Below are 10880 nucleotides of genomic sequence, written 5' to 3'. Positions count from 1 at the left end.
GACCATAAAGTAATCCTGACAATGCCAAGGCTCAAAGATCCCACAGCTGTCGCTGCTGGAGCCTGTCTTGGCAGGACCAAGCTCACACTTTCCTCCTGCAATCACTTTCATGTCCCGTTTCATGGCCTGTAACCATGGTGGCACGGACTGTTCTGTCCTCCCCAAAATCCCTGAGGTTTTGGAATCCAACTATAGAGAGCTCCCCAGAGCAGATCCTGGGGTTAGACAGTTGGGTGGGCCCCTCCCCATTTCTCCTCTTTCTCAATTATTCTTTCCCCTTTTTTCTTGTCTTTGACTCTTTAATTCTCTCTTTCTTTCTCAATCTCCTTCTTTCTTCTCCTCCCTGGCACGCTCCCTCCTTTCTTTCCCGCTTTCTCTCCTCTCCTTTTGCTTTCTCCCTCTGTCATGAACCCCTCTGTGCAGCGGAGCGCCTGCCTTTCCCCCGGGGTCCCTGCAGGTGTCGCTGTCCGGTTTGTAGGCCGCTGGCTGCGGGCTGAGTTGCTCACTCCAGGCCGGGGATTGACAGGCCGGGCGGGCAGGACTGGAGGAGGAGGGGCCGCCAGACACAGAGAGGCAGCCAGCGCGAGAGAACCCGCAATCCAGCCAGCGCCGCCTCTGCCTTTTCAATCCGCAGCCATCCGGCTCCCCGAGCCCCCATCTCCCCTCCTGACTCGGCTCCCCAGGCAGACCCGGCTCCCGACAACCACAACCGGTGGGTATTGGGGCCGGCTGGCGGGGCTGGGGGGGTTTATTCGGGGGGGCTGGTGCGGCGGGGGGATGGGACAAGGCTGCCCTAAAATGGAGCCTGAGCCAGAGGCTGCCCGGAGGCAACCAGCCCCCCCCCCCCCCCCCGCTCCTGAACACTGTTCCGTCTCCCCCCAGCCCGGAGCGGGGCCCCCCTGCCCCGAGCCCCGCACCCCAAAGGCCGCTTGGCCGAGGCGGTCAGTGCCCGCTGTTGGCCCAGCCCCGGAACAAAGAATGGGGCTGAGCCCCCTGGGGCTGGGGGGCAGGTCGGGGGGGGGGCGGGCGATTTGCCGCTCGTCTGCCCCGGCCGAGGGGGCTGTTGGATTCTGGCACTAGCCCCCGTGACGGTGGTTCGGCGTCTGCAAAAACCAGTCGGGGATGGAGCCTCCCTCCGTTAATAGCAGATGTGGGGCCTGTTAGGCCACCCCCACGCCTAGCCAGGGGGAGAGGGGCGTAGAGGTGTGGGGGTCGGGTTCAAATGTCCGATCTCTCATCAATGGGGGGGGGCGCTTTGCCCGCTTGGATTTTGTGTGTGGGGGGGGGGGGTTAAAAACCCGTGTTTAGCCCCATTGTTTTGGTTCTGCGCTCCGGTCATGGGAGGCCTGGTGTGGGTGTGTGTGTGTGTTGCTGCTGCTATTAAAACTGCTAAACCCTCCCCCATCTGGGATTATAAAACTATACACGCTACACAGCATCCTGCCCCCCCCCACCCCCGTTGCTCTGCTACGGCACAGGCGATGGTGTATGAAATAGTTATTTCTATTTTCAACCGCCTTTGCAGAAAAGAAAACAAAAATCGACTAGGTAATAAACACACGCTGTTAAATTAAACACTCTTGATTTTACAGTGAAGAGATTCTTGTTGCAATGTCTGTTTCACCACGACATTTCAACAAGACATCTCAGTTTTGCAGCCCCGATTGTTTTATTGTTGTATTTATTGTAGCTGTGCAAAGACCAGACTAAGAGCTGAAATGGAGTTTGTGGAGGAGTGTTTACAATGCAGCTTCTAAGGCTGTGAAATGTAGTGGGGATGTTTCTTGTGTTTTGATGCTGGATCTTGGAAGATGTGGTTTTTAAAAATATATATTTTTATTGTTAGCAAAGAATTTACTTTTTCTTTTTCTGGTTTTTGGGAGGAGATGAAAGTCCTGAAACAGGTCTTGGCTCGATATGTAATGTTTTTTCCATGCGTCTTATTAGAGTTTGTGGATGTTTTGATTAGCAGAACTGTGTGGGCTTTGGTTTGAGTGGTTGCAAACATTCTTTGATCCTGAGTTTTGGGTTTTGTTATGAAATTTTTTCTTCGTAGCTTTGTGTAGAAAAGGCTCTGTATGTAGAAAAGGTGATAGAGGAGCAGAAATTTTGGAGGCAGTGATTGTATTTGATGGATTAATACTTTCATATAATGAAGCATTTTTATTTTAATGGTACTAGTGTTTGGCATAATATAAACAGGCTATGTAAATATTCAAGGCCCTGTGTCTCTTTCTAGAGACTGGGGGGTGGGATGGGCATTGATACTGAAAGCTTCGATTCTCCCTTTTCAGTACTAGCAGAGGATGCCCCTCATCTTGCAGAATTGAGTCCTGATTAAGGATTTGTAAGTTAGTTTAAAACTTTCATTGCAGTGGTGCCTAGATGCCTCAACTAGATCAGGCCCCATTGTGCTAGGCACTGTACAAACATAGAAAATGACAGTCCCTGTCCCCAAAGAGCTTGCATTGGAGTGTTGGGATCTGACAGGTGGATTTGCCAAATATAAATTTAGAGTCAAAATGCCCTGGGGCAGAGAGGTTGAAAGTGGTGGGTGGTGCTGCTCTCATTGTGCTCTGTTAGGCCAAGTCCCTGAGTAGCTAAAACTTTTAACTGCAGTTTTGCTATAGATGAATTGGCCCCGATTCTGTAAGGAACTACAAGTGGATCAAACCTTGGGCCTATGCAGAGCCCCACTGAAGTCAGTGGTGTTCTGGGTGGGTGGAACGGTCATGTTGCTCCTCACAGTACTGAGATTTTTTCCCATTTGTTTTTATATTTTTGAGATGTGAAGGATTAATAACCGATCTTCAGTGTTATTCTCTATTTTCATGATGACCAGTCTGAAATGTGCTTTTTCTTTAAGGCAAATGAAGACGTCAGGTTAAAAATTACATTAAAAAATCCATAGAGGATTGGGAAAATTTGAGGAATTAAAACCAAATGTATCTTTCACCATTGCTTCTGAATTTTTCTTTTTGGACTTGATTTGGCTTGGACATTGAAGATAAGCTGGTCTGTTTCACTTTTTAGTCACTTTCACTGTTTGGTTCTTTACCCTAGTCCAGTGGATGCTGCACAGGTTTCAGGGCAAATTTTAAATGGAAACAAAATTGTTGAAATATATAAAAATATGATTACATAATTTTGTTTTCACTTAAAGCATTGTCCTGAGATGCAGCTGGATGCAGAGTTCATTTTATAAGGAGTTTAGTCTGTAACTTGTGGTTTTATTTATTTACCCTTTCACAGAATCTATTTTGAGTAGAAATGGCTACATTAAATTTTTCTTAATTCACTGAATATTTTGTTTGGTGTTAAATCCACCTTGCAACATTTGCAAATGAAACATCGTACCTTTTTGCTAGTGCCTGAAACCCAGAAAGTGAAATTATTTTGTCCAAGCTGGTTGAAGCACAAAAAGTGTAAAAAAACAAACAAACAAAAAACAAACAAAACAAAAAACAAACAAACAAAAAAAAAAACCAGGGAAAAGTAAATGGAGGTTTTAAAAAAATCTTAGTTTTTAACCTGAATAATTCAGGTAAGGAATTTAAAAAAAAAAAAAAAAAAAAAAAGACTTTTTACGACCCTTTTAGTATTCGATTTTATTAAAGCTTTTTCCAGCACGTAAATTTAGGAACTAACTTCCATTGAACAGTCTGCTAAAATAAATAATACTTATCAAAACATTATGACTTGTCAGACTGGGATAGTATTAGAATCCACGTTTGCACTGTGCCTGCTACCATGGGGCCTGATCTCTGGTTGGAGTATTTGAGTGCTCGTGTAATATAAAAATCTCTAAGATCTCTATAGAGTGCTGGTATTTTTGCATAGCCACCAACAGCATATTAGGTCCTGATCCTGCAAGTTGTCCCAGATGAAGTACAGCTTGCCAGATCAGGGCCATAGTTTTGGGTGTCGCAGTAGGACCTCTTTGAAATACAGTGTGTATTCTATTGTTCCTTTCACAAATAATCAGCTGTTTGGGGTTCACATTTATCAGTTGCCCAAGATTTCCATTGTACTTATCCAGGTAATTTAATGTACTTTAGGACCAGTAGGGTTAGGACTCATGTTGCAGTAGTACTTAAATCATGACAACCTTATTATTTATTTTTTCGCGGTACAAAGAGATCTCACTGTAGCAAGACTTCCTTTTGTGACTGCCCAAATTGAAGTGTGTGGGGGGAGAACTTCTAGGATAGTAAATGTTAATTTGAAATAGGGGAAGGATGAATAGGCTAGTAATCTCACAGCTCCCTAGTTTGACTAGCTTGTCATTGGGAACAGAAAACACATAAATGTGGGTCTTTCAGATATTTGTCACATGGCCCCATAGAAACATTCTGAACAGGTAAAAGCTGGTGAACTGTAAATCTCTTCTTCCTAAGCACAACTTTTTGGATAGCTATTGAAATAAACTGACTTTTCATTACTAAAACAAACATAATCCACTCTCAAAAGTTTCTTCCAGTGGAAGATGTGTGCAGATTTGTGACTGCAACACAAGTTTGTTTGGATAAAAACTTTTTCCAGAGAAGAATAAATGTGGATAAAGCAGAGGGCTATAATATAATGTTATAACTCACTGAAACATGACTTGGTTTCATTATGAGAGATTGTCAGAAACTTCTTATGTAGCATTCAAGAGCTCTGTATGTGGGTGTGTATACATGTAGGTTTAAAGTAGGAAATAGGTTTTGGTCATGTTGGTGCAGAGATGAGGGAGCTGTATGTTTTGGAGCAAAATTGTTAGAAGGTTTGTATGTGTAAAATTTGAATTTGTCAGGAAGCCGTAAGACCACATCTATAGTAGGCCTGAGCCTTTTCCACTAGCAACAGCGCTTTTGTATTTGACTGTGGAACTGGAGGGGATTGGCATCTCTTGAGTTGCTGTGCTAAAAGATCTGTAGGTACAAGACAGCAAGGAAACTAGTGCAATTTTGGAGCTGCAAATGCAGAGGCCTGTGGAGGTGATCATCATCCCCTGTGACTCTGGTGCAACTGCATCTAGAATATATTGTCCAGTTTTGAGCACCTGTATTACCAGGAAAGTGTTGACCAATTAAAGGGAGCAACAAAAACTCCTAGAAGGCAGCAGGCATTGATTTAGGAGGAAAGATTAAAAGGGCCACACCTTGACTGAGTGTGAGAAAAGGTGATTAGAGTTATCAGGAGGATGTAAAAATCAAAGAGAAAAAGGAGTTATTTTGGGTGGTACATAAGGAAATAACTTGGAGTTATGGGATGAAATTAAGGTGGGGGAATCTAGGAAATCTTTCTGATAGTGAGATGAGCTGGCAGCTCTTGACAAATCATCCATTGTCACTAGCAGGAAGACTTACTCTATTGTATACCGATGCTTGACATGAGCACAGGGCTTGTGGTTGGCTGGAATGGAATGTTTGAAGCCTCCCGGGAGTTTCAGATATATAGCAGTAAAGCTAACGGACTGCAGAATTAACACCCCATTGAAACAAACAGTGGTGGAGGGATTTAAGGGAATTCTCCTCCTATGTAGCTGCACAGGACTTTCTTGCAGTGGAGCTGGGATAGATCTACTGCAAGGAGTAGTTGGGAACAGGGTTTAGGAAGCCTGCATTGGATATGTGTGTGTCACATACAGTTCATGAGCGTCCTGCGTGCCTTTCTACAATGGGGATTTAGTGTCAGGGCTGCTGCTATGTAGCTTTGTCAGGTATCTCCACCTACATGTGGTGCAAGGGCAGATGCAAATGTGCAATAGGCTACTCTAGTCTTGAGGCTGGAGTAGCAGTCCTGGAGTGGGCTGAAGGGCAGGGATAAAGAATTTCTCTCCTGCTGTGCCAGCATTTGGGCTTAGGCAGTTCATATGTCTCTGGTTCATTATGTTTTTCTGAATTTACAGAAAAGCAATGCCCCATCAAGTCACATCCTGGAGAGTTTTCTTCATAGCCATAAGGGCGAGAAGCTTAATTTTTGGAAAAACTGAATATCAAGCCCCCAATTAACCAGGGGCAGTTTCTTGCCGGTCATTGATGAGTGCACCCTTGATATTGTGCTAATTGTGGCATTGTTCTGCAATCAAGAGGAATATAGCATTTTATCATGCCACAAGATTATACCAAATACTTAGGGCAGTGTACAGGGTGAGCCATCTAGAATGTTTTCAGTATTCTGCAGACCAGGATACTTGCTGTAGACTATAACTGAATCATGTGCAGGCCGTCCTACAACATTCAGGAAGGCAGTGTAAGACAGTAGAGAGAGGTACACCAGGAGTCAAGAGACATGGGTTTTGTTCCTGGCTTTGCCACTAATCCACAGTCGGCAAGTCACTTAGATCCTCTGTTTTCCTATCTGTAAAGTTGATAGGATGGTTACCCGCCTTTGTAAAGTGTTTTGTAAATCCACACATGAAAAGGCTATGTAAATGAGAAGTATGAATATATGGGTGAGATGTTTCTCACTTCCTATCCCGCAGTGCTCAGTCCAAATGTCCTGCATACAGAACACAGCTGCTTTTCAGAAGACCTAAGCAGAGCTTTTAATTATTCCAAGCATGTTAAAAGTGCTACTCACACTATAATATGAAAACAACAAGGAGTCTGGTGGCACCTTAAAGACTAACAGATTTATTTGGGCATCAGTTTTCGTGGGTAAAAACCTCACTTCCTTGTATCTGTTGCCCTTTCCCTATTAAGCACTTTCTCTAATTCATGGTTGATAAAAAAAAAAATCAGTGATTAATTTTTATTTATTTTTTTTTAATTTAAATTAGTTTATTTTAAATATATTTTTCAAGTTTAAAAAATAAAGTTGAAATTTAAAATTAAATTTGAAATGGACAACTTTTGTTAAGGCTTTACTTTATTATAATCTACTAACATAATTTAAATTAAACAAAAGTATTAAGTAGTACATGTTTGCTGCCAAATTTTAAAGAAAGTCAAACCACTGAACTGGTGGAAGAAGTCACTGGTTAAGTACCCGGAACAGAGAGTTTGTTGAAGTGCTAAACCAGCCTTTGACAGCAGTAGCCTCTTCTGGAGGTGCAGAGAGAATAATTGATTAATTTCAGTTTATGTAACTAGTTCAGCTCAATGTCTAATTCATTCAAAGTTGAGAAACTGGGAGCTGAAAAAGAAAATAAGTTTGTTTTCTCTTCCAACTACGAATAAAAACTAGGCATGAAAGGATGAGATCTACTAGTTCTAAAATCTTGAAGGACATGAACATAAAAATGGCCATACTGGGTCAGACCAGTGGTCCAGCTAGCCCAGTGTCCTGTCTTCCAACAATGGCCAGTGCGAGGTGCTTCAGAGGGAATGAATATAACAGGCGATCGTTAAGTGATCCATCTCCTGTCATCCACTCCAAACTTCAGACAGTCAAAGATTGGGGACACCCAGAGCATGGGGTTGCATCCCTGACCAACTTGGCCAATAGCCATTGATGGACCTGTCCTCCATGAACTTACATAATTCTTTTCAAACCCCATTACAGTTTTGGCCTTCACAACATCCCCTGACAAAAAGTTCCACAGGTTGGCTGTGCATTGCGTACTTCCTTTTGTGTGTTTTAAACCTGCTATTAATTTCATTGGGTGACCCCTGGTGACGTGGTGACCAGAGATAATCAGTTTAGTTCGCTAATTACCAATAATACTTCCTTTGTTTAATAAATTAGTTTTAAATACAAAACATATTTTGGTAAACTTTTGATAAACTATTTTTTGTTATATCCATCCCATTTAATGTACTTTTAGTTAATAAAAACAAATAAATAAATGCTTTTAAAATATATGTTGTTAATCATCATTTAGTAAATAAGAAATGCATCATTCACCATTTTCTAACTATATAAAAATATCTAAAAATTAAGAATCTGAATAAATGTAAGTTAAGCTATATGGTTGCTTACATAAATATATATAAATATAACATGTTCTGTTGGTTAGCAAAAAGCAGCACCAAATTTAGCATGAAGGCTATAATTGCAAATCAATATGTTTTAATGGTTACCAGCCAATGAGAATCCACCTTTCTTCAGGAAAATAACTGAAAGTACAAATTCAAAACACAAAACCAGTGATTGAAATTGAGGTTTCTTACTTGACGATTTAAATCTCGCTAATTTAAATCAATCTGCCCTGCTCTAATTTCCCATGGACCTCAATGTGCATATCCAGTGCAACCAAGTGTTTTGAATAACTGGCTACATGTAAACCAACAGTGGGGTGAAATACGGTATTATAATGGTATTTTTTTTTAAAGGGAAAGGATTGGAAATACTTTTTTAGGAACTTACATCTCAGATACTGTAGTATTTGAACTACAGACTTGCCTGAATTGCTGTGAATTTTATTTGTAGTTTGACCCAACTGTTTCAACAGATTTGATGAATGTGGGAAACCAGAAAAAGTTGAAATAGAGAATGATTTATTCATCTCCTTGCCAGTGCAGTATTGTTCCTTACAGTACACGTACTAGTACTTTGTCCTGTCTAGTTCTAAAGGTGGCAGGCAATGGGACTCTCACCATTTCCTGTGGAGAAGATTTTATATTCAAATCAACAGGGCTTGACAAATCCACTCAGCAATGGCAAGTAAGAAACTTTCCCTTGTATATATTGTGGTGAGGACTTGGCCTTTAATCTCTGTGGATTTGAAACTATTTTTTTGTCTTTAGTCATTATGGTTGTGAAGATAACCAGAGTGTAAACTAATTCAGTGTAGTCAGGAGACACATCCTGAGGGGGTGGAGAGGTATAGGCTACCTAATATCCAAATCTTGTGAAGCTGAGCTCTTTGGTCTATAGGTGTGGTGGGTCATATTCTTGACATGGACTTCCAAAATCCTACCTCAGTTGTGTGCAGAGGAAACAAATTGATTTTGTGTGGCCTCTAATGATCCCTTTCCCATTTGTCCTAACCCCTATGTGTGCTAGTGTCATACACAATAAATTTCCAGGCTTGTCATCTACTGAAAGACTCATCAAGAGTTGTGTTTTATTAGCTTACTACTAGCTAAAAGTTGTACTGTCCCATGGGTGTAGTAATTCATAAAGTTGGGTGGGGGGAGCTGAGAACTTAAAATTTGGACTTAAACTATTCTGAACAAAAAGAGCTGTCAACCTTGCTTGTAGCTGTTTCCATCACTTCACATTGACTTAAGACATTCTAGGCCTCAGAGTGACAGTTCTGGAATCTCATTATATTGGTTTTATTTCTCTCTTTATGCTGTAAGTGCAATTATCGGAGTGTGGCTTGTCTGTCTTCAAAACATGCCCTTCCCTAGGTTAAATGAATGCTTCCTCTTTTCCCATCCACCTCAATTATATTTCAGTACTTACAGACTATACCTCGTACCTCTGGTTTTCAGCGTGTATCAAGATCACCAAGGTGACACAGTGCACATACAAATGAATATCATGGATGCTACATTCAAGGCCTCCATAGGGCTTTAGCTAGTGCATGGTATTTATTTGTATTTTGATGCTGGAGATGTTGTTTTGTGTATTTAGTTACTTAAGTAGATCAGTTTTATCGTAAAGCACCTGGGTTACTTGGCTGGCTAGACTCTCTCTATAATGATTTTCAAGTAGAAGGAAATACGTGGGCTCCATGTGGCACATTGCAAGAATTTATTAGCTTAAATTATTGAATTTTTAAAGTTGACTGGTCAGTCGTGGAAATCACTGTGACTCTGAGTTGCTGATAGGTGTAACAACCTGAGCAGTTGTGCACCTGTTATAACTTGAGATCAGTTCATGCTCACTTGTAGTTATGGGAGCACTCCTGCTGCCTTCAGTGAGCTACTTGCATGGGGAAGAGTAGCTGGCTTTGGCCCATTGTCTCTATTTTAGATTTTCATACAGTGTAATTCTCTTCTGAAGGACATTATTGTCAGATACACAACAGAACTACCATGTCAGTTTTTCTCTCCTCTTCAGTTTTTCTTTACAACCATTGCTCCTTCATGGATTTTTCTACTTTTCTTTCCTACCCAATAGTTCCCATGCTTCTGAGGCTTCAGTAGTGAACAGTTAGTGTGTTGTTATTTATAAAACTATAAGTGTTTAAGGTCCTTTGAAAGGGGCCCCGGAGTGAGAATCAGGAGACCTGAACTCTTCCTTCTGCCACTGAAGTGACTTGCCCAAGATCACACAACACTTCCCTCTGTGCCTGAGTTTCCCTAGCTGTAAAATAGGGATAATGATACTAACCCTCCTCTGTACATCACTTGAGATCCCAATAAGAGCTAAATATTGTTTGTTATTGAAATGTTCAAATACCTAAATACTTAATTAAAAATATTCTGTAGCCCATGTGAAGTCTGGGGTTAAAGTACGGTGAGTCCATCCTAATAGGTTGTGTGGGAGAAGCATATAAATACAGGAGGTGCTCAGTTTGGTTTTAATTTGTTTAATCATGAGAAGTCCTGTTCTTTTGGTGCTGAGGGAGTGAGGATGTTGCATCTCCATGAGCTCTTCTCTGGGTGTTCAGCTCTCACAGGAATTTCAGCAGGGCAAGATGGAAGGTGACTTTTAGAAAATATAGTAGTACATGTGCTGAATCCTCCAGGTGTTCGCTTTGGGAGAGCTCAGAGCATATATACAATTTTAAGTGTAAACATTTGCACTTAAATAACACTCCTCTTCTTTGTGCTTTAAAGACAGCTTCCAAAACCCGAGGTCACTTCCCCAGGTACAAAAGAAAGAGAGGTGATAGGTTTGACTTGTGGAAGTCACAGGTGGTTCTCACTTGACTGAGCTGCTGTGACCTTTTGAGGTTTGGCTTCTGAAGTATGAAATGTGAAATGTGTGCTTGTTGCATTTGTTTCCATTTGGGCCTGGCTAACTTGCACTGATCAAGTGGTTTCAGGAAGTCACAG

General features: G+C 41.5%; 1 protein-coding gene across 5 annotated transcripts in view; it reads left to right on the top strand.

Moving 5' to 3' along the window:
* The first annotated feature begins 566 nt into the window (after positions 1 to 566).
* The window catches only part of PRRC2B (proline rich coiled-coil 2B), a 69466-nt gene continuing 59152 nt past the window's right edge, over positions 567 to 10880 (top strand). For all 5 annotated transcript variants that reach the window (XM_054007732.1, XM_054007735.1, XM_054007733.1 and 2 more), the window contains exon 1: positions 567 to 712. The gene's annotated coding sequence lies outside the window, so the exon portion shown is untranslated. The remainder of the gene's footprint in view (positions 713 to 10880) is intronic.

This window comes from Malaclemys terrapin, chromosome 17 (assembly GCF_027887155.1).
Source record: "Malaclemys terrapin pileata isolate rMalTer1 chromosome 17, rMalTer1.hap1, whole genome shotgun sequence".
In the NCBI taxonomy this organism is placed as follows: domain Eukaryota; kingdom Metazoa; phylum Chordata; order Testudines; family Emydidae; genus Malaclemys; species Malaclemys terrapin.
This window is presented reverse-complemented; position numbering and strand designations above follow the sequence as displayed.